General features: G+C 45.1%; 1 long non-coding RNA gene across 1 annotated transcript; it reads left to right on the top strand.

Moving 5' to 3' along the window:
* Positions 1 to 5,132: 5,132 nt before the first annotated feature.
* LOC142564242 (uncharacterized) lies at positions 5,133 to 26,256 on the top strand. The gene is made up of 4 exons (XR_012824534.1): positions 5,133 to 5,213; positions 10,389 to 10,483; positions 10,783 to 10,891; positions 25,941 to 26,256. It is a non-coding gene; the product is annotated as an uncharacterized LOC142564242 (long non-coding RNA).
* The last annotated feature ends 764 nt before the right edge of the window (positions 26,257 to 27,020 follow it).

Here is a 27,020-nt window from a genome sequence, read left to right as displayed (position 1 = left end):
ATTCAGCACTGTCTGCGGCATCAGTCGTTTTGGCAGGAGATATAAATGCTTGTTCGCCAAAGTAGCAAATGACTGTTCACGTAGTTCACACTAATACAATTAAGAGAGCGGCACCCGTTATCGTGCTTCCATGAAACTGGTGGCGGCGCATGCGCATCTTGCTTTCGTTTTATTTCTTATTCCCCTGTCCCTCTCCTATTTACATATATACATATGTGCTCTGGTATAGAATCAGTAAAAGGCATTCTGTTCCGAACCTCGAACATCGTGTGTCGTGAGCTTCAAGATGCGCGCCTGCAAGTCTTAGTTACGCGACACGAACCAAGGTGAATTTTTAATATTTAAACATGTTTAAATTAAATATGTTTTATTCAGCCACAATGCAGACAAGTTACCACAAATTATTGAGGGTCATTTGAGGATCATCAGAGAGATCTAAGAGTGGGATTGAAGATTAATATGCAGAAGACAAAGATTATGATAAATATCTTGGCAATGGAACAAGAGTTCAAGATCGCAAGTCAGCCACTAGAGTCTGTGAAGGAGTACGTTTACGTAGGTCAACTAATCACAGGGAAGCCCGACCACGAGAAGTTACATTCACAGAGGAATAAAAGTGGGTTGGATCACATACGGCAGATATTGTGAGCTCGTGACTGGAAGCTTATCGTTATCATTTAACAGGTAAGTATACAATCAGTGCATTTTACCGGTGCTGACATATGGCGCAGAGACTTGGAGACTGACAAAGAAGCTGAGAAAAAGCTAAGGACCGTGCAAAGAGCGATGGCACAAAGAATGCTAGGCACAACTTTAACAGACAGAAAGCTAGAGCTTTGGATCAGAGAGCAAACGGGTATAGACATTAGGAGAAAAAATGGCGCTGGACAGGTCATGGAATGCGCAGATTAAATAATCGTTGGACAATTAGGCTGACAGAATGCGTACCAAGAGAAGGGAAGCCCAGTAGAGGACGGCAGCAGTCTAGGTGGCACGAGAAAATTAGAAAATTTGCGGGTGCTAATTGGAATCGGTTGGTGCAGGACATAGGTAATCGGAGTTCGCAAGGAGAAACCTTCGTCCTGCAGTGAACATAAAATAGGCTGCTGCTGCTGATGAGGATGATGAAAAATCAACTTGCCCAAGGTGGCAGCTATAGGAACGTCTTCGTGTGCGATGAACCTAACAGTTGCGCTGCCATGGCCGCGTTTTGCCATCCGCTCTCTTCGGTTATATTTGTGTTTAGAACCGATGCCCTTCAAAAGTTTCTAATGAAGGCGTCATGTACTACGAAACATCTGTAGCCGTCAAAAATATTGTGCATTGGGCGTCATCGCCATGAAATCGTGGCGCTCACTGGCGCTTCCTGGGGCAAGTTCTAATGGACATATAGCCCACGAGAAAGTAAAACGAACTGGGGGATGACAGCTCAATTTTAAATACAATTTCAAGCCTAATTCGAGTTCGCGTGTTCGTATCTATACAGCGGCAAGTTATTTTTAATTATGTTTTTCTTTTTTTATCTGAGTAACTTTGTCTATTACAATTAGAAAAAATTGTTCATCCTATACTTTGGTTTGACTATTCCTTTGCCTCATATCATTGTGCTAATTAAATTCGCGTGTTTTTTCGCTTTCTTTTAACGCATGCGCGGCGTGTCATTTCTACCATTTATATCATTGAATGCCCTCAACACGGTCCCAATACATGTTTAATCGATGGAATGAGTTTATCACATATATGAAGTATTGCATTGTAGATAACGCCGGTACAGAAACAATTTTTCATGAAGAAAAATTTACACTTTAAGCCCAAATTTTTTCTGGTTCATGTGTTTAGCAATGTAAGCTGCTATGTACTTATAAACAGCACTTCTTAATGAGCGTACGCCACAGTAGCTACTTGACGGTGCCAATACTACAAGCAACCATGAATCTTGTATTTGCATACTGCCATGCAAAAACAAGCCACACTTGAGAAATGGGAGGGCATCATTTACAGGTGTCGACCGGCCGTAGTATGCCTATTAGCACTCATTGATTCGATCAAGCTGAATTTGATTTGTATTGAACGAAGTTTGTTCGTCGTTCACTTGCAAAAAAGGAACCAGTGTATCTGGAGGACGACTTCAAGGATGACTGATTCGACTACTGCATTGACTTCATCTAGCCAAAGGCATCGATGGCATAGTAAACAATAAAAAATGCCTGGTGACACTGGGACGGTTCCCATAACGGTAACTCTGCCCGTTTAGGGTATATTCGCAAATATGGAGACATAGAAATTAATGTGATCAGTAGCGGGCATTAGAAAAAAAGGAAACTTTATATTTCAGGCTCCTGAAGCTGCGGTGCTTCAACAAGCGCAAGCTGGAAGCAATCCTACATTTGGTCGTCTTCGTTATGATTGTTGAAGTCTTTGTTTGTCTTCATTTCTGTTATTTTTTCGCTGAACATTTTGTTCGGCTAATATAAATTACCATTCCAGCGAATTCGGAAAGCATTCTCGTCATTCTTGTCAAAAAATTGCTTTCATTTTATCATCTGAAAGAGAAGCTAGAGAAGTACAAGCTACACAAGCAATGTACGTCACGCGCTCACGCACGCGTGCGGAATTGCAGCATACATGTTCTTTCCTCTATGCCCTTTGCCGAGCGTAAATACCATATTGAATTATTCGATTTTTCAGAGTAAATGCGTCAGACCATTCTAATGCATTATTTACGCACTAGCTGTAGACATGATAGCTTCAAACCGCAATTTCAATATAGCGGAAAACATATTTATGTTACGCGGAAGCCGAAACACAAAGCCGTTTTCCGGCTGCAGTCTGAGTTCTCTCTATCGGTGCCGTGTACGCTAGCTAGTTGGAGGCACACTTTTTCGACAGTGTTTGCCATAATGTCGACGACGGTCGCATCACATACTGTGCGACAGATGCAGTGGGCAGAGTGCCCACGCCCCAAGGATAGGTACATCGTGTGCACACGTATGTCACACGCGCACGCACATTTACGGAAGTGCAGTGTACATCCTCGCTCTCCTAATCCCCCTGCCAAGTGTTTGCGCGTTATTAAACTAATTGACTTTCTCCAAGTAATTGACGCGAGTAAATTCACTAGGTGCGACTTACGCGCGAGCATCAGACGTGATAGCTTCGGATTGCAATTCGAATATACAAGAACAGCATTCATACGTGACGGTATCGCCGCATGACGTAATCTGATGACGTCCTTACATCAAATCTAGCATCACGCCATGGCGTCTCCGTCGAATGATGATGTCACCTGACGTCGTCATGTGATGCCTCTTGGAGAAGCCGCACACTGTGTTCTTCTCGCTTTTTGCACTGTGTCCGAGATCGGCCCATATTTTTGCGTGCGCACCGCGCACACGGACATGAAAAGTCCAGACCAACTTGAGGCTAGTGGCTTCGTTGTAAAAGACACTCTCAGCTATTGCTGTTGACTGCGGTAGTAGGTTTTCGAATGCTGTAAATTGCTTTACAGATTGGTTTTTTTTATGAGAATTATCCCGAATGATTCTTCGCACTTTTCATGCTCGAAAAGCACTGGCGTCTTTCAAGTATACTTGTTGAAAAACGACACACACTGGAACTTTTTTACACGTATAGTAATTTATATCGTCAACGTGCTCGGCAAAAGAGGTAACATGGGCGTCTTCTCAGATTTATTGTTCTTGGCAGTGTCGATGAAGCAGAAGTTGTAACATTACCACAAGATCCTTCCTATTTCGTAGTGTTTTCTTCTTCCACGCGGATCATTATTTCTCTAGGGAAATCCCAATGATATAAACACCATTAATTCAAGATTTTAATTTCCATTGTATTCGCTGCAGCTGCCTCATGGATTAGATTTTCTTTAGTATAAATAGCATCGTCATTGATATGTACGTCTAATTTCCCTTCTTATGTACATTGATCTGGTAGGTGGCAGTTTTGTGTAAACCCACTTTACCCCCAGTTCACAAAATATGTGTTCTGTTCAAACCAAGATTGTGAACATTGTGCGTACCGTTGGCAACAAAAGCTTAAGCAATCGCTCACAAAAGTTGCTAATATTGTGCCTATTGGATTGGATTGGAGGCAACTTTATTTATGCCTGCAGTTGGGCGCTCGCGCGCCCCGACGAGGGCCTACGTCATCCTCGAAGTCGCCGTTACTCGGCGCGGGTCTCCGCTCGCCGTTGCCGGCTCGCTGGGTCCGTGCCTTTCGAGCGCTTCGAGGACCTGCTGGACGGCCCAGAGCTGATCGTCTCGGTCGTAGCTCTTCGCGGCTGCCGCGAGCCGCGGTGGGAGCATTCTTGATTTTGCTTCCTCTGGATATTTAAGGCTTCTACTTAGGGGAGTTTAGTTTTCGCGAAGTCGACTATACATAACATAATCTTTTGCTTGTACTGACGATTCTTTAAAAGCCAGATACTATTAAAAGATTGAACGCAGACGCTGTGTTTTAGAGAAATTAGGAAGTCTGAAAAAGTGTTGAGGTCTATTAGGTGACTTGCAGGGCAGTAAATATCGCTATTCTTGAAGATCAAGTATTCTGCCTACCACGACATCTTCCGCTAAAAAAATTTGTTGCTTTGCATGTTATCGCAATGAAGATCAATCATAACGAAAATACTACCGCGTACTCAGATTTTTTTTTCTGAACTTATTTAGGCATCATGTTCAGAAATGTTTATTGGTAACTTCGACAGCTTGAAAACTCCGCCCTCCAATGCTCGACTCAAAACAACGTTACTGCTACTGAGAAGTCATAATTTAACTTCAACTGCAGATAAAGATCGTCCAGCTGTTCCAAGCAGGTTAGACGCGGCAGAGAACCATATGTAAAGGTGTACCATGATGACAAGTATTGAGACAACCTATAACGTAGTGCTGCTCGTTTCAAAAACACAACAAAGGCTGACAGCAGTTGCACTTTTGGTATGTGAAGAAAGGGCAGCAGTGCCAGAGCAGGAAAATCGTACACGTGGGAAATAATGAGATTCCAAAATAATTCTTGTTTGCTACAGCGTTTTTATTTTCTTGAGCACGCGTGCACATGCATGTGTCAGGAGTGATCTTTGCGTGCTTACAATTGCCTACCTCGCACCTTGCTTTTAGTCGGCAGTTGTTGTCTTGGCAGCTTCGCGCAAGCAACAAATATACCATTTGACGAATGCTCACCACTTGAAGAAACTGGGACTCTATGTAAGTATCACATCGATATTGTGGTTTTATCCTCGAATATTTCTTGGTTGCTATACGAGAGTTCTCTATTTGTAGCTTTTACCCACACTCGGTGGTTGAAATAATGTTCAAGTTTCCAGTCAATTGTGTACTTCAAAGCGAAGTGGTCGTCAAATTTTTTTTTTCACGCCGCTGATACGTGAAATAAAGACTGTATATTTCAAATGAACACTTACAGTGCGTCTCGATGTTCTAAGCACGTTCTCAAAATAGTCCTGTTATTGCACAATCCCTGTCTTTATTGCGCCGTATGGAGCTCTTCCGCGGACGTTCACCGTGCTATGCGCGGCTAATCTTTATCTTTATGTGTCACGCGATTTAAGCAGACAGCTGAGTACCATTTACGTTCAACAGTAGCCAATTTCGGTCACTGTTATCGTTAGCGCTTCATTGTTATTTGCTTTCAGGGAACTGTACTTGACAAAGAATTCATTTTACAGCTAAGATGTTAGCCTCTAGCCGCTATATGCATCCCCCGCACGCGTTATAAGGGGATATACTTTGGCTGGCTTACGTCCCCATGGGCGACAATACTAGGTGTGCCGATTCTGTGCAATGGTGGGGATGGGTTCGCAAGGGGGTGGGGGTTACCCTGGTCGGCCGGCGTCCGAATCCCGGTGCGTGGACAGGAATGTGTGGGCCGATCCAGTAGTTAGGGCAATAATGGGCTTACCTGCAGTGGAGGTGAAACAGTCTTCAATGACTCCGCCTGCTTTCAAAAATAGTTCATTATATTGGGCCCAAGTAAAACCCCCCAAATTCCGCTTTGTAAGAGGACGCCGTACCAGAAATGGAGCTTAGTAGTGGTGGTGACGCCGACACCACAACTTCGGCTCCTGTTTGCGTCACTTCATCTACGCAGGCATCTGTGCCTCAGGCCTCGACCTACGTCACTATAACCCCCCCCCCCCCGGATCCTGGCGTTTTTCCCGGATTCAGCAGTACTGATGCCGATGAACACCTCCGCTTGTATGTACGTGTCAGGACAACTCAGAGGTGGGATCCTACTATTATGGTCGCACTTATGGTTACTTTCTGCCTCAGCGGCCCTCCAAAGGCATGGTTCCAGGTTCCCGAAGAGATCATGAACTGGGACCTCCTGAAAGAGAAACTCCACCATCCTTTTTCGTAATCGGTTTGGTAGCCAACAGAATGCAAGGCAGGCCATGGCCACACCTGTACAGACGTAGGCCGAGTCCTACATTTCAGACACTCTCGATTACATTGCCGTTTGTAGCAAGAGCACCGCTAACATGTCGGAGCATGGTAAGTCGTCCAAGGCGTTGCTAACGAGGTCTTCGATCTACTGGTACCTAAAAACTTCAACAGAATCGATATGATCCTTAAGGAATGCTGTCATCTCGAGTATGCTAAAAGCCGCTGAGTATCCAAACACTTCACGGACCTTTCCAACACAACTGCTGCGTCATCTTGTAACAACCTTTTCCGTCAGCCCTGATGATGTGACCACTCAACCCGCATCATTCTTCGTGAGGTCGGAGCCGCACAACCGGTGGTCACTTCGTTCCCGTCATCTGCTCCTGCTGTCGCGATGATTTTGATACCGACCATCGACCACCAGGAATTGTCAAACGTCTGCCTTCCCTCAGTTCATGCCGTTTCCTCTGAAGTTTTTTCCCCATACCGTCCCACTTCGCTACTCTTACTGCTTCTATGGAGAACCGAACCTATCGGACTGCCACGCAATTGACGACTAGCCGATATATTTCAACTGCTGACGCATCGGGCATACCGCTCGCCACTACCGCTGCCCCTTGACCTCTCAGACACGCTATTCTTCTGCCGACCACCCTAGTCCTTCTTGTCCGACAATTTCATTCGCGCCCTCTACACCCAACCCATCATCTGATCCTACGACACCTCTGAAAAGACCCCGCTAGGCCCGCTCGCATTCTTCCTTCTGCTATCAATCTCGTTCGCTTCGTTCACGCCGTGCTCCTTTTCTGACCTATTCGCAGCACCGCCGACCTAAAAACTAGACAGTGCAGCCTCAGGGGGCGCAGCATTATTAACGACATTGGCACAAAATCCTCTCTTCACCATACCCGCGAGCCGGAATATTTGGATGTTCTTGTTGACAATGTTTCTGTCTGCACTTTGGCGGACACCGGGGCACATGTGTCCATTAGGAGTGTTGCTCTTCGCCACCGGTTCAAGCAAACACTGACGCCTACCACGAACCGAGCGCACAAGTCACCGACGTAGGGACCGTCGCTATTTTTGGCGCGTGGTCTGCCCGGCACATCATCTCTGAGAGGAACATCGTCATTCTCTGCACCGTCGTCGAGCATTGCCCTCACGAACTTCTAACCATCATCATCATCAGCCTGGTTACGCCCACTGCAGGGCAAAGGCCTCTCCCATACTTCTCCAACAACCCCGGTCATATAATAATGGTGGCCATGTCTTCCCTGCAAACTTCTTAATCTCATCTGCCCACCTAACTTTCTGCCGCCCCTGCTACGCTTTCCTTCCCTTGGAATCCAGTCCGTAACCCTTAATGACCCTCGGTTATCTTCCCTCCTCATTACATGTCCTGCCAATGCCCCCCCCTTTCTTTTTTCTTGATTTTAACTAAGATGTTATTAACTCGCGTTTGTTCCCTCACACAATGTACTCTTTTCTTATCCCTTAACGTTACACCCATCACTCTTCTTTGCATAGCTCGTTGCGCCGTCCTCAATATGAGTAGAACCCTTTTCGTAAGCCTTCATGTTTATGCCCCGTAGGTGAGTACTGGTAAGACACAGGTATTGTACACTTTTCTCTTGGGGAATAATGGCAACCTGCTGTTCATGATCTGAGAATGCCTGCCAAACGCACCCCAACCCATTCTTATTCTTCTGGTTATTTCCGTTTCATGATCCGCATCCGCCGTCACTACCTGCCCTAAGTAGATGTAATCCCTTACCAATTCCAGTGCCTCGCTACCTATTGTAAATTGCTGTTCTCTTCGGAGACTGTTAAACATTAGTTTTCTGCAGATTAAAAATAGACCAACTCTACTGCTTTGCCTCTCCAGGTCAGTGAGCATGCATTGCAATTGGTCCCCTGAGTTACTAAGCAAGGCAATATCATCAGCGAATCGCAAGTTACTAAGGTATTTGCGATCAACTATTATCCCCAATTCTTCCCATACCAGGTCTCTAATACCTCCTGTAAACACGCTGTCACTAGCATTGGAGAGATCGTATCTCCCTGCCTGACATCTTTCTTTATTGGGATTTTGTTGCTTTTTTTTATGGCGGACTACGGTGGCTGCGGAGCCGCTATAGATATGTTTCAGTATTTTTGCATACGGCTCGTCTACACCCTGATTCCGCAATGCCTCCATGACTGTTGAGATTTCGACAGAATCAAACGCTTTTCGTATTCAATGAAAGCTATATATAAGGGTTGGTTATAATCCGCACATTTCTCTATCACCTGATTGATAGTGTGAATATGGTCTATTGTTGAGTAGCCTTTGCGGAATCCTGCCTGGTCCTTTGCTTGACAGAAGTCTAAAGTGTTCCTGATTCTATTTGCGATTACCTTAGCAAATAGTTTGTAGGCAACTGTCAGTAAGCTGATCGGTCTATAATTTTTCAAGTCTCTGGCGTCCCCTTTCTGATGGATCAGGATTATGATAGCATTCTTCCAAGATTCTGCTATGCTTGAGGTCATGAGGCATTGTGTATACAGGGTGGCCAGTTCCTCTAAAACATTCTGCCCACCATCCTTCAACAAATCTGCTGTTACCTGATCCTCCCCATTTGCCTTCACTCTTTTCATATCTTCCAAGGCTTTCTTTACTTCTTCCGGCGTTACCTGTGAGATTTCGAACTCCTCTAGACTATTTTCTCTTCCATTCTCGTCGTAGGTGCCACTGTTACTGTATAAATCACTGCAGAACACCTAAGCCACTTGAACTATCTCATCCATATTAGTAATGATATTGCCGGCTTTGTCTCTTAACGCATACATCTGATTCTCGCCAATTCCTAGTTTCTTCTTCACTGCTTTTAGGCTTCCTCCGTTCCTGAGAGCATGTTCAATTCTATCCATATTATACTTCCTTATGTCAGCTGTCTTATGCCAACTTCTATTCACATTCTATTCCATATACGCGCAGAATCCGCCTTACCCGCAGAGACGTTAGTACCGTCGCCCGCACGATCTGCCACTGAATACGCCCGCGACGGGATCGCACGCCCCGACCACGACAAGCAGCTCGCCCGAACCCCCCTATAGGCCTTACAGGAGCAGCAGAGACAGCTGTATGATTACCAGAATTGAGGCGTTTAGTTTTCGCCAGATTTACTGGTGCTCCTCTGGTGATCCATCTGTAGTGTGGGCATAATAGCAGATAACGAAACATGAAAATTCATGCAGGGGGCTAAGGTGGCGCCGTGCCGGTTGGCGCGTGCGAGGACAGTCGAAAGTAAGGGAGTCACATGGGAAGGTAAGGGCAGATGAGTTAAGAGGAGGGGTGAAAGGGCACAGCCTCCTTTATCGGCGCGCGCCGAGCGCGCCAATCTAAGAGGCCTTGCAAGGGAAGCGGAGTTGCTTTCCCGCCCTCCCGCTGGATGACGCCAATTACCTATGCCACGGAAGCGGCGGAGTTTCCGAGGCCGGACTGAGCCACTAACACCAGCTCATCCTCTCACACGTTAACTAACACGTACATCATACTGCGCGCGGCGACGACTTTATCACTCTTGGAATCTATACGGAAGCTCTTGGCTACGCCGACGGCGATGGCAGAAATGCACCTACTGTGTCCATATAATAGGTATCACAATAAAACAGATAGGAATAGCTTTACGTTAGGACGCCCAAGATTGAAAAGAAGCTTTTTTCATTCATTCCCAAAAAAAGCAAACCGGATATCCTGATTGCGGTAACGGGACGTCATCCCGACCCGGCATGGTGTTCACGCGCTTTTACTGCTGAAGGTGCCAGGTTTTTTGTGGTGTGACTCAAGAAAGCACCGTTTTATTGCGGCATAGACTTCCCATCTCATCGGCACAAAAGATCGCGCTTTCAATGATGCAGCTTGCTCAAGCTTTATGGTATTATTCTCCCATTAAATTGAGTTTCAAATTAAGAGTTACGCTTGATGCAAATTTTCAGGTGGATAAAGAGTAGAAGAAAAAAGCCAAGAATGCTTATGAATATTGTTTGTGGTATCCTTCTGTGGGCAAAGCTGTCATCTTGCACAACAGAGTGTAAGTAATATCTACCTATTTCTCTGCTAACTCCAAATTTTTCACAATATAACCTCATGTTGAAACTCATCCATCATATTTATTTTTTTAAACAGCGACTAAAGATTAATAATATGCAAAAATCATGTGAATTCCAGAAATACTTCCACAGCTCGCAAAAAGCGCAGCAACAACCAAGATAGGCTTTGCTTCTTCAAAACAGATAACCATTTCTACATACGGGATACCAAGACCCACAGTGAGCTGCTCTGCAAAGTTCACCATGCTCACTCTACTGCTTGAATTTTCTTTATTTCCAGATGATTGCGACCTCCCAGACAATTCACACCTGAATAATGGAGGAACAAAAGACAGCGAGCGTCCTTGCGTAAGGTATAGCTGCTCGAACGGAAGCTTATGGACCGAGAGGTGAGAATCTCAATTTTCCAATGAAATATCTTGCCCAACGAAGTTTCAATTTTTTTCGAAAAAAAAACGTTCACGAATTATCGCTTGTTTTTGGCAATTATAACCCACATTCAAATGATAAGATTTAATGTGGAAAATCTGCTCAGAAGGGGTCAAAAGCGTGCGTAAATGCAGAAGACCTCGCTGTTTGGCAGACCAGGCTTCAAGTAGGGTACAGGCTATACACCGCAAGAGCCGAAATCAGCGCTTGCTATGCCGTCATTTTATTCCAGAAAGATGGCAAAGATCTTCCTCATGTTATTATGTCCAAATAGTGGCTCTCACTCACTACAGGGGATTCACTAAGAAGCAAGGTACTTTACATGCCTTTAATAGAATTATTATTAGGTTTTTAATAGCATGGTAATATTATTCAATAAAAATAATGCCTTGTTAGAATGGCAAAAGTTAAAAGACATAAATTTAGAAATCAAGAAGAAGCTGCAAAGATTCGGAGTCATTTTAACATCAAGGTACACAAAAAATTATTGACAATTTAAAGCAATTTGAAAAGTTATTTGATATGCGTCGAAAACAACATTCTACTTTATTACGAAAGCATCTCTGTAGAATAGGGAAAAAATGGTTGGCAATGTAAGTAATAGCCCAAGTTGTGGAAACTATCACTAGTACCAACTACACTTTAAACACGGCGCAACCTTTACGAGGGCGCAGATTTTCCTGTTTTTTGCACCTATAACATAGAAATTACAACACTGTAACCTTTACATTTTTATCTTTGCAAAGGTTACAAATGCAAAGGTTACTTTTTTTATACAGGGTACATGCTTTTTTTGGAATGTAACCTTTACGAAGGTATAAAACCTTCAGAAAAACATAGGTTACTTGCTCGAGCATGTGTAACCTTTAAACGGCGCAATACTTATGGTAAAGTCTCTTATTAAAGATGTCCTTGGTGTTTGCTCAGGGTGACCAAATGCAGAAGTCCCGTGAACTGTGATTTGACGTGTACGAATAATACCCATGAGAAAAAGAAAGGTCTACAGACAGACTAAGATATTAAAATGATCACCGCCTTTATTATCACTGAGGATAGACATAAATACCACAATAGAAATGCATACCTCCCACAACGACGCTTACGATTACACAAAGTAGCCGGACTTGCTCTGTCTGGGCTGTATTAAACAAAACCTACGTTTCATAGGTGATGGACGTGTTATCAAGGCACTATATATGTAAAATAGTTTTCTCATGTAGTGAGCAAGTACAAGAGTAAATATCTACCACAATAAGTGCTCCCTTTAATGCACTATAAGTCCGAGCTCGTATTATGTAACTGTTAGCAGGGTGAAAAGAGGAACCAGTATGAATACGCCATGTAATAAAGGAAGACTTTCACATGAAATCTCAACTTCCATAAGGTAAACAAAAGAATGCTCCCCTCACAATATAAATAAAATAGACACTGATACCATGATGTGAAAATATGCACACAACAAGCCACGCTTTAAAGTGAGGTGTTAAGGCAGCTTGATTTCTTTATGAAAGCCGCAGTAAACATACAACTGGTAAAAAAAGAGGCAATGTAATAATGTGACTACAGACTATCACATTTCTGAGGAGACATCAAAGCAGCCACTTGATGAAAGCTGAAGATTAGTGCTATAAACACAGAAAACACAAAGACCACCAAATCTTCTAAAAAATTCAAAATTAATGGAAGAGGGCTAAGATAAGAAACAGCTATGCTAACATAGCTATATATATATATATATATATATATATATATATATATATATATATATATATATATATATATATATATATATATATATATATATATATATATATATATCTGTGTGTGTGTGTGTGTGTAAGGTACATGCGCCTGCAGTTTACAGAGTATCAGTTTAGGATATACAGCACGAATCACCAAGGGTATACCGACATATACCTGCACCTTTAATGCTATAGTAAAATCTAACACCTCCTATCACCTAAAGCAAACACGAGATCAACTTTTAACTCAAAGAGAACTTTAAATTTGACAACACTCAATGCAACACATGAAACAAATACACTGAAGTTCATAAAAAGACTGAAAAAAATGTTTTACAAAATGTGCATTTGTGTTCAGACCACTAACCTTTCGGCGAAGCGAAGGAAAGACGACGACGCTGACGGAGTGCACGTGCCTAGTGTGGGCTGCGTATGTATCAAACTCTTATGGGTAAACAACCGCGGCTGGACCCATACTACCGTCCGAAGCAGTTTCCGGAAGTGGTCAGCTACCGATGAAGACCAGTCTCGACGCCACGGACTTAGGAGAAGGGTTTCTACGACCATAAGATTGCTAACGCTAACCACAAGGTTGCTAACCCTAACGAAATCTTCAGCGCCTTCATCTGGCCGAGAAACAGGTGCGCCGCAGCTACGAAGGTGCGCGGCGTCATTGTCGGCCGCCCGGCTCCCGAGGACTTTGCCCTACGACTCGTACCCCCGTGAGAAGCGCAGCCCCTCCCTCGTCATAGAGGTAGTAGAGGTTGAAGGCACGGAAATAGCCCCCGAAGAAACTACCCTTGAAAGAGGGTGGCATGTCAGCCACCATAAGTAAAGGCACACTACGCAGACACCATCCCTACTCATACACGCAGCCCTACAGTGCAACAGCAAAGGGTACCCACCGAGAGTACCGAGCAGTCGGCACTACGCCCACGCGCACCACGGCATCCGATGTCAAGATCGCCTTTCACCCAAGAGCCGGTTTCAACGTGTCCAAACTAGGAGACGCCCAGGCACGCGACAATCAACGCTACAGATTACGGGCATTACTACCAAAGAAGCAGAGCATGACATTTACCGCTCATGCGCGGATAATAACGTCATTGTAGTTAGCACGCCAGTCATGTCTAACTCCGAAAAATACTGCCGCATCCGCAGTCTCCCTATCGGAGCAGTCGGCTACGATGCCACAGCACACGCCACAATCAACAGCCAAAAGTGTCATATGAAGGATGTTATATATAACATCCCTTCATGACACGGAAGAAGACATTACCAAGTCTCGTTTACAAGACGAACCCTACGCCCGACTCATGGACAATAGTAATTCAGTGCTCATTGTATGCAACGGAAATCAAGTACCATACCATGTCTACTACCGCTGAGCAGAATACGAATGCTGTCTACATAAGAAGCGCATCGAGGTCTGCGACATCTGCGGGACCATCGGCCATAGGGCCGATGTATGCCCCACTCCAACCCTGAAGAAATGCAAGAGCTGTGACACAGTAAACCACCGGCTGATAAACCCTGTCACTCTTGCTACGCTCTGCGGCAAAGGCCACCCGACTGGTGATAAGGCCTGCCATCACGGCTTCTAGACACCACACCTCCTATTCCAACGACGATGGGAACGCCTACGACTGGAACAGCAAGGAGTGGACTAGGAGACGGGGCCATCGACTTCAGCAAATGGAGACTTAGCTCTGCCAACATTGAAGTCGACGCCACAACCGCAGGGTCCCGAACGCAGCAACTCACGTGAACGCAGCCGCTCTCGTAGACGCAGCCGCTCCCGAGGTTGCAGTCAGTCAGAGGGACGCAGCCACTCCCGCAGCGGACCGAATTCAACACCGACGCAGCACCAAGTAAACGCCATACTTAGAAGGACCACAGTTAAAGTGCAAGACTCACCCCCCAAGGTCCCAATCCCTTGGGTCCCACGGTCCCAAGGTCCCCAATGCTGGCCCAGCTTGGGCCAGCATTGTCGTCCACACAGGTCACACCACACAGCCTATAGAAACCCCGGTGAACACATTGACGCTACCATGCACAGCTTCATGCAACTGCTCCGATACTTACGTGCTGAGGTACAAGACATAAAACCCTAAGCTGAAATCACAACTTCCACACATACAACCGAAACACTTACCAGCAAATGCAGACATCCTTCCTATCCCTGCTATATATTGCCCGCAAACCATCCAACAACCAACCCCGCACAAACGCAAAGCCCTTCGAACCAATCTCAAGAGCGGCAACAGCAGCATACACTTCGGAAGGAAATGCCAGCTGTGAGGCCCTCACTCAGCTGCAACAGCGGATAGAACGCAACCTCAGCGAAGCATTAGACTGTAGGGTTGCCACATTGATCGACGCCACCGTCGCAAAGGCTTTCGAACGCGCAATGGACACCCTCCTTACTACGAAACTCCAAACGCTACTACTGCGCAGAATTGAGCAACCCTTTGCGACAAAAGAACAACAGCAACAGGAAAGAATGGACGACATGCGCAAAGTTCTTCAAGACATCGTCGCAACCTGGGCTCAGAATCGCAGCACCCGTTTGACAGAATTGGAAAACACCCTACTTCGTTCAAGAGGAGGTCCCCTAAAGAAGCCGCACTCGCGTCCCAACAAAGATGGCTGCGAGTAATCCCGAACGAGTTACCTACAGCATTTGGCAGTGGAACTGCCGGGGCTTTCGGCGAAAACGAGCACACAGAGCAATACATTACCTTTCTCGCACAACATACTTTCCCCGATGTTGTCGAATTACAAGAGACCTGAAAACCGGCTAAGCTGTCGTCATACGCGGCATACACCGCAGTTTGCGATGATAACCGCGGGCCAAAAGTAACCACACTAGTTAGGCGAAACATTCTGAATATAGAGCATTGCACAGGCAATAATATAACAGCCCACATTCTCCTGGAGATCATTCCGTCCGCAAGAGGCGCACGCAACAGAGCCTCTTCATTCTCAATGTGTGCAACAACCCCAAACAACAACATAGTTTTCTACTTTTCACCAAAGCAGATCAATTAGCTAGGGGAGCCCCCATGCTCATCGTAGGGGGCCGCAACGCCCCTGCGGTGGCATGAGGATACCCAAAGACCGCCGAAAGGAAAGGTAACTATAACTTGACGGACATTATCTAGGTCTTACTCTTGTCACGGATCCAACTTGTCCCACTAGTATGGGAAACAGCGTTAGCAGAGACACTACTCGGGACCTGACATTCGCAAGACGAATTCCACAGGCAGACTGGATCCACACACAAGACAACTTGGGCTGCGACCACTGGTTAATGCAAACAACAGTTCGTGCGGGCCCGCGAAAGCCCAATGGCTGTCATATCCGCATAATGAATCGGGACGCTTTCCGGTAGTCCAGAGTTCTCACCTCTTTCTCCGGTAACCAACCCCCTTTGGAAGGTTTGGTCGCATAATTGCTGCAAGACGGGAGCGAAGCCACTAAATTGGTGCCTGAGGAAGCGAATCTGCTGGAGGCCGATAGCAAATTACTGCATATGTTGGAAGCCATCGCCAGTCTGCAACGTAGATACAAACACAACATCAACCGAACGCTCAGGAAACGTATTAGCACTATCACCTTTCACATCGAAGGCTAAGCACAAGAACTTGTCAACATTGGAATAGCACATGCGACAGCATTGAGCGGCATCCAAACCTTCCCAAAACGTGGAATATCCTCCGTTGCTTCGTCGATCTGGCCAAGAGCAAGAACACACAACAGCACAACTTCCAAAAAATTATTCACACCCATCCGGGCACGGGCGCAGAATTTCTTCAAAAGCTGACAGGACCTCAACCTACTACGCCCGCCCCAGCATATACTGGCACCACTAACGACCACCTGGACGCGCCCATACTAGCAGCAGAAGTACGTGAAGCCATCCTCGCCCTCCGCACTAAATCGGCCCCTGGACCTGAAGCCATTTCTAATAAGATGCTTTGCAACCTAGATGAGAATTCTATACTAGCCCTCACAGCTTATTTTAACGCGTGCTGGGAAACTGGAAACCTCCCCTCCACATTGGGAAGAAGCCAAAATATATGATTCCCAAACCAGGGAAGCGCTTCCTACGTGAAAACCTCCGCCCTATCTCCCTTACTTCATGTGCCGGAAAGTCCACGAACACGTCATTCTTACAGGCTCACACAGACGTATGAACGACAACGACCTCTTCCCCAATACGATGGTTGGCTTCCGGCCTAAACTGTCTGCTCAGGATATCATGATTCAGCACAAGTGCCAAATTATCGATGGCAATAAAAGCTCCCGGCTGGACACCATAGCCATCTTTGGGCTACACCTAACCACGACCTTCGATAACGTCACGCGTGAGGGCATACTGAACCAACTAGCACAGCTCCAAGTTGTACATAGAACATATAACTACCTCAAGAAGTTCCTTACAGGTCACACGGCCACCAATACCATCGGAGGGTTACAGTATCCAATTATTGACTCCGGCAGCAAAGTGACGCCCCAAGGATCGGTTCTGTACCCTTTTCTGTTTGACGAGGCGTTTCTAGAACTACCACCTGCATTAGTTAGCATTTCCAACATCAAGCATAGCCTTTACACAGATGATCTAACCCTGCGGGCCACCGGGGGCAGCGACGGGGACATCCAAGCAGCAAGCCATCAAAGAGGTCGTTGCATACGTAGAACCGCGCGGCCTGGAGTGCTCCCCACAGAAATCGGAGCTCCTTCTGTACAAGCCTAATTGGGGAGGTCGATGTCCAGACGCTCAACTCCCGAGATAGAACTGCACGTGCATCAGCAACGCCTACCTATTGTACCTAGTATCTGTATCTGTTCGTATTACCCAATACGAACGACTCGCAAATTCCACCACGGGCAGGCACATTGTAGGCACCCTAGGCACAACCTACACCACTAAATTTGGACCAAAATTACCCGTCCCTCGAAACATTCCCGCTCCGCTAGTAATCGCGCCCATACCTCGCTATATGCACCGTGAAGACAATTTGGCGCGACGTGCAGAAAGAGTTCAACGACAATAACAGCGCTATGACCAAACCGCTGACGTAGCCTACGTGGACACAGCGGAATACCCCAACCAAAACGCCATGGCGGTTAGTCACCCAACCCCCGCCACTTCTGGACTCCATCAAGGTCATAATAAAGTTTTATTTCCCTCGTCGGGCAACCAGACTGTGGGCTCTGCTGGGGTACTTTGGCCAATCCAGTATTTTCCTCTGTGTTACCAATCTAGAATACAGTGCTTAAAACGGGGTAATTTCATAGAAACCGCGAAATTATGCCCTGCTACCCCGGGTCGCGGCCCCGGTGGAAGGAAGTGAGCTGCTACGACGTCATGGCTACGCTGTGGAAAGAGCGGATCAGTTAAAAGGACACTGGGGATAATATAACACATCTTTGTCGCTACCAAAATCCCATATTGATCCTTTCGTCGCTTTTTTTTCGCTTGTCCGGACCCGGTATAAGGAATACAGAATAAAGAATTCCAGAGCCGGAATTCCTTAGAGATCTTAAAGTTTTTCCGGCCGCTCCTATTCATCCCCGGACTCGCAGGTGATGTCAACTGGAAATGTGACGTATACCATCGCGTAAACGCGGTAATTAACGCTATTCACGCTAACCGCCCGCATCTTGCTCAGCCATCGTATAACTTCTGTCTTCCACCGTGGTTATATCGTTGTTCATGCGGCACTGGCGCCTCAGTCGAGCAGTCTTTTTTTTATTTTGTAGAAAGAATGAACTGTGCCCACATCGGTCTGATATACAACACGAACATCTTCAGTCCTGCCCGGAGTGTGGAGGTAGGCTTGCGCAACAGAAATCAATACACAAGGTGAGAACATGCGTGAAAAGTTCTATAAAACAGGTCGAATAATACTAATACAGTAGCCGTACTTTGAAAACATGCGCATTCGTAAACATACAGAAACGCAGACGTCACCAGCAGCGCACACGCACGCAATCAGGTAATACCGGCAGGTGAGGGGCAGTGGTTTCACAAGTACAAGGTGTTTTCTTTTTTTCACAGAAGTTTAAAATTATCAGGTGTACTGAACCCACTAACCTTTTGATCTGCAAAGCAGAGAACTCTGATTCGGCAGTGCGGCAACTCCACTGTCTTTTTCTGAACCACCTAGGTAGATTACAAAATAAAACACGGGGTGGAATTTCTTCACAACATAACCAGAAATTCTGCCCGGTTATCCATGTTCGTCCCACGCCGTTTATTTACATTGAAGCCTCAGTCGAGCATGTTTGCTTATGTGCTGCATAAAGCATACACGATGGTTCTGTATTGTCACACATATTTTCAATCGTACCTGGCGCACGAACAAATTCAGACGTAGTAAAGTAACGCGCAGAGTTCTAGAAATCAGGTTTCAAACACTAGTACCACAGTCGTGCAGTTAAAAGCGTCCGCATTTATGACTATACGAAATCTGGCACACCACCACCACGTTAACAAACATCTGAACAGCAATTGTATTATTACCTGTGGGTTACCACCGTACTATTCAGTGAATGTACACGAATACACTAGGCACCTGAGGCAATACTTGGCTAAAATAAGTATATCACAGATAAGCAGATATATTGACGCCAAGTGTCGCGAGCTAGGTCAGCCATGCACTCGTATAAACCGAGTAAATCTCAGTTTATATTTGTAGAAATATAAGCCAGCGCAGAGGACGGAGACACAGTACACAAAACCACAGAACGACGGTTTGTTTTTTCTCGTCATCTTGTGTATATACTGTGTCTCTGCCCTCTCTGCTAATTTTTCTTCCTGAAAAAATGAAATTTATTTGCGAGTTAAATCATCTCGCCCCGCAGTGAGAGCGGGCTTAGAATAAAGAGAGAGAGAAAGCATTTATTTGGACCATCGAGGTCATTGCTCTTGAAGTCGAGTTGGTGGTGTCCTCATTCCAGGACTCCACTCGCCATGGCTCCTCGACGTACTTACTGGGCGAGAGCTTGTGCCGCCAGGGTACCGCCGGTCAGCTGTACAGCCCTCCAATAAAATGACGTGCTAGGCGCATTTAAGTGTTGACGTTTGCCCCCGCAACCCCACGAGATGTGAAAGAGCGTAGGGCGTGTGTCGCCGCACCAGGGGCAGATGCGGCAATATGTTTGTGGGTACATTTGCAGTATCTGTGTAGTTTGGCAATGTGTTTGTCTAAATAAGACTGAGAGCTCCTGCCTCTTCAGTGATGAGCTTTCTGTGAGGGGGAGGAGAAATCCTGCGTTTGGGTCACTGGATCTCGAGTTGGTCGCAGTAATTGGATGGCAGGCCTACAAAAGTAAAGGGTGGGGATTGATGAGACCATTGGTTTTGCCTCGGATTTTATGCCGCAGATGGTCACTAGGGGTTTGTGGTATAATAACATTTACCTTGTGGCCAAAAGCACACCCACGCCGTCGCTCAAATACATATATTTGGGCACTTCAAGCAACAAACATCCTCTCTACATGTGCGCAGATTCTCGCTTCTAGAAACATAAGTTACCGCGTTGCTCATATTTTATGGCGCAAAGATTACATGGCACCATTTTGGATACTGTAACCTTCAGAATGCACAAAAATATAGAAAACAAGAAAAGAAACCTCTTGTAACCATTCTTTCGTAAGTTATTCACGGCCAAAAGTTACATTATAGATTTCTTTGTTTATAGTGTATGCCCCAAGGGTCGCCGCCACGAAGTGAGCGCATTTTCTAAGGAGCGAGTGGGTTTTGAACAAACAACTAAAGCTGCAGGTAGATCACTGAAAAAAGGCTGGTGACGGTCGTGTTCTGAACGTCAATCCACACGAGCCAATTGCAGTCATCACGCTGTGGTAGGCAAGAGATTTTGTTCCCGGAGCAGGTAAAGATTCAGGAATGGGAGCCTACGCAGACGACGAAATTTGTACTCGATTTTCGAGACAAAAACGGTAGCTGTGATAAAAGAACGGCTGCTATCGTAACATCCACTAAAGCGCATGTAGGAAGGCGACAGCTTTCGATTGATGCCGATATCGTCTCTCTGCACATGCCTTAACACTGTTCCCAAAAGCAATTTTTAGAACGTAGTCGTACATTATCACTGGCGGAAGCAGTGCAAGCCGTGGCGGAGTCGTTTATTCAATCGGACCTATCGTTCCAAGTCATGCTGGCAGCGATTCAATACCGTACTACGCGGTACTTCTTTTAACCCCACGTCACGGCGATGTCCACTTCGTACAGTATGGCGTACCGGTATGCCCGCTTCGACCGGCTTGCGCTTGCGGTCCGCAAGCTCACCCACAACTTCTTCAGTCGAGGCAGTGATGCGGCATGAACCTGAAGCGCAATCGCAGTGATCCTCTTTGATAAACACAGACAAAGGGGATTAGAAGGACAAGTGAGTAGGAGGGACCTGGTTTTTGCTCCTCAATGGAAGCAGCCATAAATGTGGTTTCTTACCTATTTTAGTATTTGCAACATGGCGTCCGAGATTGACACACTCTCAAGTTTTACTCCTGCCACCCTATTTGCCACGCTCCCCGACAACATAAAAAATGAATGCGGCACAGTCACCCGGCCGCGAGAGTATGGCGCTGTAAGCCGACGGCTCTGGTGCACACGGTGGCGGTCGTTGAAGACAGACCGCGGGAATTACAACGTGTGCATTGCCTCTCCATTCGTGTATTGCGGAAGATTTTCAGACTGCATATGCCAAATAATGCTCGAATTCAGCTTCCAACATTATGACATCTTATCTTCTAGTTCTCTAGTCTTAACTAGATGTCTGTAGTGCCGTTCTTCTTGCCAGTACATTTCTACAACCTGATTTATTGATATTGAAGTACATACGTTCATTATTTATTCTGATAAACACACCTTGTGCGCTCACAGACCATTTATTGACTCTAAACGTGTAGCTTATCGAAGAGGGCAGAGCGTAAGTAATGTTGCCATGTCTCGCTTTCTTTCTTGTTTTCTTTCTTTCTTATGTTGCACTGAGCATTGAAATGATTCAGCAATTGATCTGATTTTGCTGCTTTGTGCTAGTACTCTACACTGTGATAATCGCCTTGTAATATTCACTAGTATCTCACTGTGTGTTCGTTTTCCTATTGTCACTTTTTATAAGTATTTTAGTTTTTGTACTAACTGAATTGATCTTGAAGGCCATTGCGTCGTATGAATAAAGCCTTGATTACGCTGATGCAATTTGGGCTTGTTCTGTATCGCCTATTCTACGTTTATTTGATCCTACTGCCACCATTATCCAATACGTTCCTGAAGGCTTGTAAGGTATTCAAAAATACCTGTATTTTGTTAGGCATATCATATGAAGCCAAATACCAAAGTCACCACGGTTCGTGGTGTCTTTCTTTGTTGGTTTTTTATTATATGAGTAATACAAATCTGGCCCCTCGGTTAACCCCCTTTCTTGTTTATTTTGCTAGAATAACGTAAACATGCAGTAAGATGACAGACGGATGATATGAGACGCGCAGACATTTGTGTTACCTGTAATTATCATTTCGAACGTACTGTTCATACATGTAACAATGCCTGCTTCCACGTAAATTTTAATATACTAATAAACCAGTAAATTATTGCATATTTAAGGATTAATTACTTGGTTGCGAAGTCAGTTGCGAAGCAACTGACCACGGCGGCGGTCAGACCTGCGACGCAGCAGAGGATGCTAAGAATCCCTGGTTCCGGACAGGCCTCCATTGGAATCTGAACCTGGCAACGTTTAACGCTAGAACAATGTCTAGAAGGCAAGTCTAGCAGTGCTATTGGGGAAGTTAGAGGGCAGTAAAAGGGATATAATAGGGCTCAGTGAAGTTAGGAGGACAAAAGAAGCATATGTAGTGCTAAAAAGCAGGCACGTCCTGTGCTACCAAGGCTTAGCAGAGAGACGAGAACAAGGAGTCGGATTCCTGATTAATGAGGATATAGCTGGTAACATACAGGAATTCTGTAGCATTAACGAGAGGGTGGCAGGTCTTGTGAAACTTAATAAGAGGTACAAATTGAAGGTCGTACAAATCTACGTCCCTACATCCAGTCATGATGTCCAGGAAATCGAAAGCTTCTATGAAGACGTGGAGTCAGCAATGGGTAAAGTCAAAACAGAATGCACTATACTCAACGGCGACTTCTTTGTAATCTTACGCCAGAAGCAGGCTGGAGACAAGTCAGTGGGCGAATATGGCACAGGTTCCAGGAATAGCAAGGGAGAGTTATTAGTAGAGTTTGCAGAACAAAATAAGATGCGGATGATGAATACCTTCTTCCGCAAGCGGGATAGCCGAAAGTGGGCGAGGAGGAGCCCGAATGGCGAGACTAGAAATTATATAGACTTTATACTCTTCCCTAACCCTGGCATCATAGAAGATCTGGACGTGCTCGGCAAGGTGCGCTTCAGTGACCATAGCATGGCACGAACTTGAATTAGCCTAAACTTTTAGAGGGAACGGAAGAAACTGGCACACAGGAAGGCGATCAATGAGTTAGCGGTAAGGAGGAAAATCGAGGATTTCCGGATCAAGCTACAGAACAGGTATTCGGCTTTAACTCAGGAAGATGAGCTTAGTGTTGAAGATATTTTTTTCCCTTACCCAATGCCCATTCTTCGGGCCTGTAACGTATTTTGAATGAATAAATATATATGAACGACAATCTTATGGACATCATTAAGGTGTGTGCTACAAAAGTCGGCGGTAACTCCGTTAGACAGGATGACAGTAAGCGATCGCAGGAGACGAAAAATCTGATCAAGAAACGGCAATGTATGAAAGCCTCTAACCCAACAGCTAGAATAGAACTGGCAGAACTTTCCAAGGTTATCAACGAGCGTAAGCAAGCTGACATAAGGAAGTATATTATGGATAGAATTGAACATGCTCACAGGAAGGGAGGAAGCCTAAAAGCAGTGAAGAATAAACTAGGAATAGCCAAGAATCTGATGCATGCATTAACAGACGAATCCGGCAATATCATTACTAATATGGATGACATAGTTCAACTGGCTGAGAAGTTCTCTAGAGATTTACACTGTACCAGTGGCACCCACGATGATAATGGAAGAGAGAATAGTCTAGAGGAGTTCGATATCCCACAAGTAAGGTCGGAAGAAGTAAAGAAAGCGTTGGGAGCTACGCAAAGGGGAAAGGCAGCTTGGGAAGATCAGGCTACAGTAGATTTATTGAAGGAGGATGGGCAGATTGTTCGATAAAAACTGGCCACCCTGTATACGCAATGCCTCATGACTTCGAGCATACCGGAATCTTGCAAGAACAGTAACATAATCCTAATCGATAAGAAAGGGGACGCCAAAGACTTGAACAATTATAGAATTATCAGCTTACTATCCATTGCCTACAAAGTATTTATTAAGGTAATCGCAAACAGAATCAGGAACAGCTTAGACTTCCGTCAAAGGAACAGGCAGGATTCCGTAAAGGCTACTCAACATTAGGCCATATTCCCACTATCAATCAGGTGATAGAGAAATGTGCGAAATGCAACCAACCCTTCTATATAGCGTTCATTGATTACTAGAAAGCGTTTGATTCAGTCGAAACCTCAGCAGTCATGGAGGCATTACCTAATCAGGGTGTAGACGTGCCATATGTAAAAATACTGAAACATATCTATAGCGGCTCCACAGCCACTGTAGTCTTCCATAAAAAAGCAACAAAATACCTATAGAGACAGGCGTCAGGCAGGGAGATATGATCTCTCCAATGCTATTCACAGCGTGTTTACAGCTGCTATTCAGAGACCTGGATTGGGAAGAATTGGGCATAAGAGTTAATGGAGAATAACTCAGTAACTTGCGATTGAGTGATGAAATTGCCTTGCTTAGTAACTGAGGGGACCGATTGCAATGCATGCTCACTGGCCTGGAGAGGCAAAGTAGAAGAGTGGGTCTAAAAATTAAACTTCAGAAAACTAAGGTAATGTTTTAACAGTCTCGGAAGAGAGCAGCAGTTTGTGGTAGGTAGCGAGGGACTGGAAGTGGTAAGGGAAAACATTTACTTAGGGCAAGTAGTGACCGCCGATCCGGGTCATGAGACTGAAATAATCAGCAGAATACGAATGTGCTGGGGTGCGTTTGGCAGGCATTCTCAGATCATAAAAACAGGTTGCCATTATCCCTCAAGAGAAAAGTGTGTAGCAGCTGTGTCTTACCAGTACTCACCTACGGGGCAGAAACCTGGAGGCTTACGAAAAGGGTTCTACTTAAATTGAGGACGACGCAACGAGCTTTGGAAAGAAGAATGATGGGTGTAACGTTAAGATATAAGAAAAGGGCAGATTGGGGGTGAGGGAACAAACTTGAGTTAATGACATCTTAGTTGAAATCAAGAAAAAGAAATGGACATGGGTAGGATATATAATGAGGAGGCAAGATAACCAATGGTCATTAAGGGTTACGGATTTGATTCTAAGGGAAGGGAAGCGTAGGAGGTAGCGGCAGAAAGTTAGGTGGGCGGATGAGATCAGCAAGTTTGCAGGGACAATATGGCCTCATTTAGTACATGACCGGGGTAGTTGGAGGAGTATCTGAGAGGCCTTTGCCCTGCAGTGGGCGTAACGAGGATGATGATGACGATGATGATGACGATTATGATGACGATGATGATGAATTATTTCGGCCCAATTTTGCGTCCCATCCAACCTTGTAACTGCGGCATGCAGCTGGCCTTGACTGGCAATTAAACTCCCGCAGCAGAACACACTGATTTTCTTCATTCCACATTAAATCCGCTCAAACATTCATTGTGTTTTTTCACTAAAGAATAAAACGATTTTCAATTTTTTTCAAGAAAATAGGTGTACAAAAATACTTTTTGCACGTCCACTGCAATCTAGAGGATATAATTTTTCCGAGTTTGCATTAGAGATGACTGCAAATAGCACTTAGAGGTTCTTTAAACTCCTAAGAGTACAATCGGGTAATTAGGGAAGAAATAGAGCCAGTAGTCGATTATAAACATTTTAAGAACAACAGCAAAGCGGCTCGGCAGTACAACAGGCCGTGCAAAGTCCCTTCTTTAAAAAAAGCACTTTTCAGTTTTATTTCAATGTTCACCGTGATAACTGCTATATCTTCAAAATGTGGATCTTGAAATTATTTAGCGTAAGCTAGGATTATGTATTATTATGTATTTGTAGCAAGAGTATGCTTCAATGTGCTATTTGCTTAGCAGTGGTTCATTTAAGAACTATTTTTTCTCACAGATGCCGAGGCACAGACGATCCCCTCTGTAGCACGTCGGCAGGTGCAACTGGCGTATTTCCTGAGTGCTGCCCACCGATCCTTTGCCCATGAAACCAAACAGAAATCTCTGTGTGAAATATAGTTCCAAGAGCACAGTGTTTACACAATACTGAAGACTCATGATAAATCCAAACTCCAAGCTATTACAAAATAAAATTACTAGGTTTTGGTATTTCCAAAAGGAAGCTTGCAGCCCTGACCGTAGGCATATTTAAATACCTGGCGCCCGAAACCAAGCCTTCGTTGAAATAAAAAGTAGAAGACAAGAAAGAGAAAATTCAAACATCAATGTTACAAAGAACTGGAATTGTTAAACACAATATATGAATTACACTTTCATTTCAGACTCCCTAAGGAATATACTTGAGTTATTGGGCAGCAAAATGCTTAAATAAAGCTGTGTGGAATATGCCTGAATAGATTACCAGCAATAGATGCTTCTCTGCTGCGCAACTACTACACCTTGAATATGTATAAAGTAATTGCTTAGAAGAAGACAATGGCAAGGAGTCTAAAAGGAGTGAAACCTTAGTGCGACAAATCCGACAGAAGCAATGTCACCACGAATGTCGTCGTCACTCCGACTAGGTTTGCGGAAATCGATTGCCACACCATACCACAGCCACCGAAACGCGGGCATAGAAGGCGCGTATAGAGGCGGAATTCACTCTCGAGCTTCCCTCTGGCGACTCGGTGCCCTCGAATGCAACCGCACCAAAATGCCAACGTGGAGCTTGTGTGAAATACATACAGACAAGATTGTCTAAATAATTTTTTCACGGGTTGGAGTCCGTATACCAAGGGAAAAATTTAATTGATTTTCTCTCTTAGAACAGCGGCCCATACGCTGTGGAACACGCCCCAGTTTGCGATAAAGGGGCTCATAAAACATCAGAACGTACCCATTTCAGCACACCCACTTGCCGAAACTAACACGAAATATATTACTTCGGCGTGGCCCAAACATAGTTTCACCTACCCATGTACACAAAGCTGGTATGAAACAGCTTTGTAGCGCCTACCAAAGCCTCCACGGGGGA

Source organism: Dermacentor variabilis, chromosome 11, assembly GCF_050947875.1.
Source record: "Dermacentor variabilis isolate Ectoservices chromosome 11, ASM5094787v1, whole genome shotgun sequence".
Lineage (NCBI taxonomy): Eukaryota > Metazoa > Arthropoda > Arachnida > Ixodida > Ixodidae > Dermacentor > Dermacentor variabilis.
Note: the sequence above shows the minus strand (reverse complement) of the source record. Positions and strands in the feature narration are given on the sequence as shown.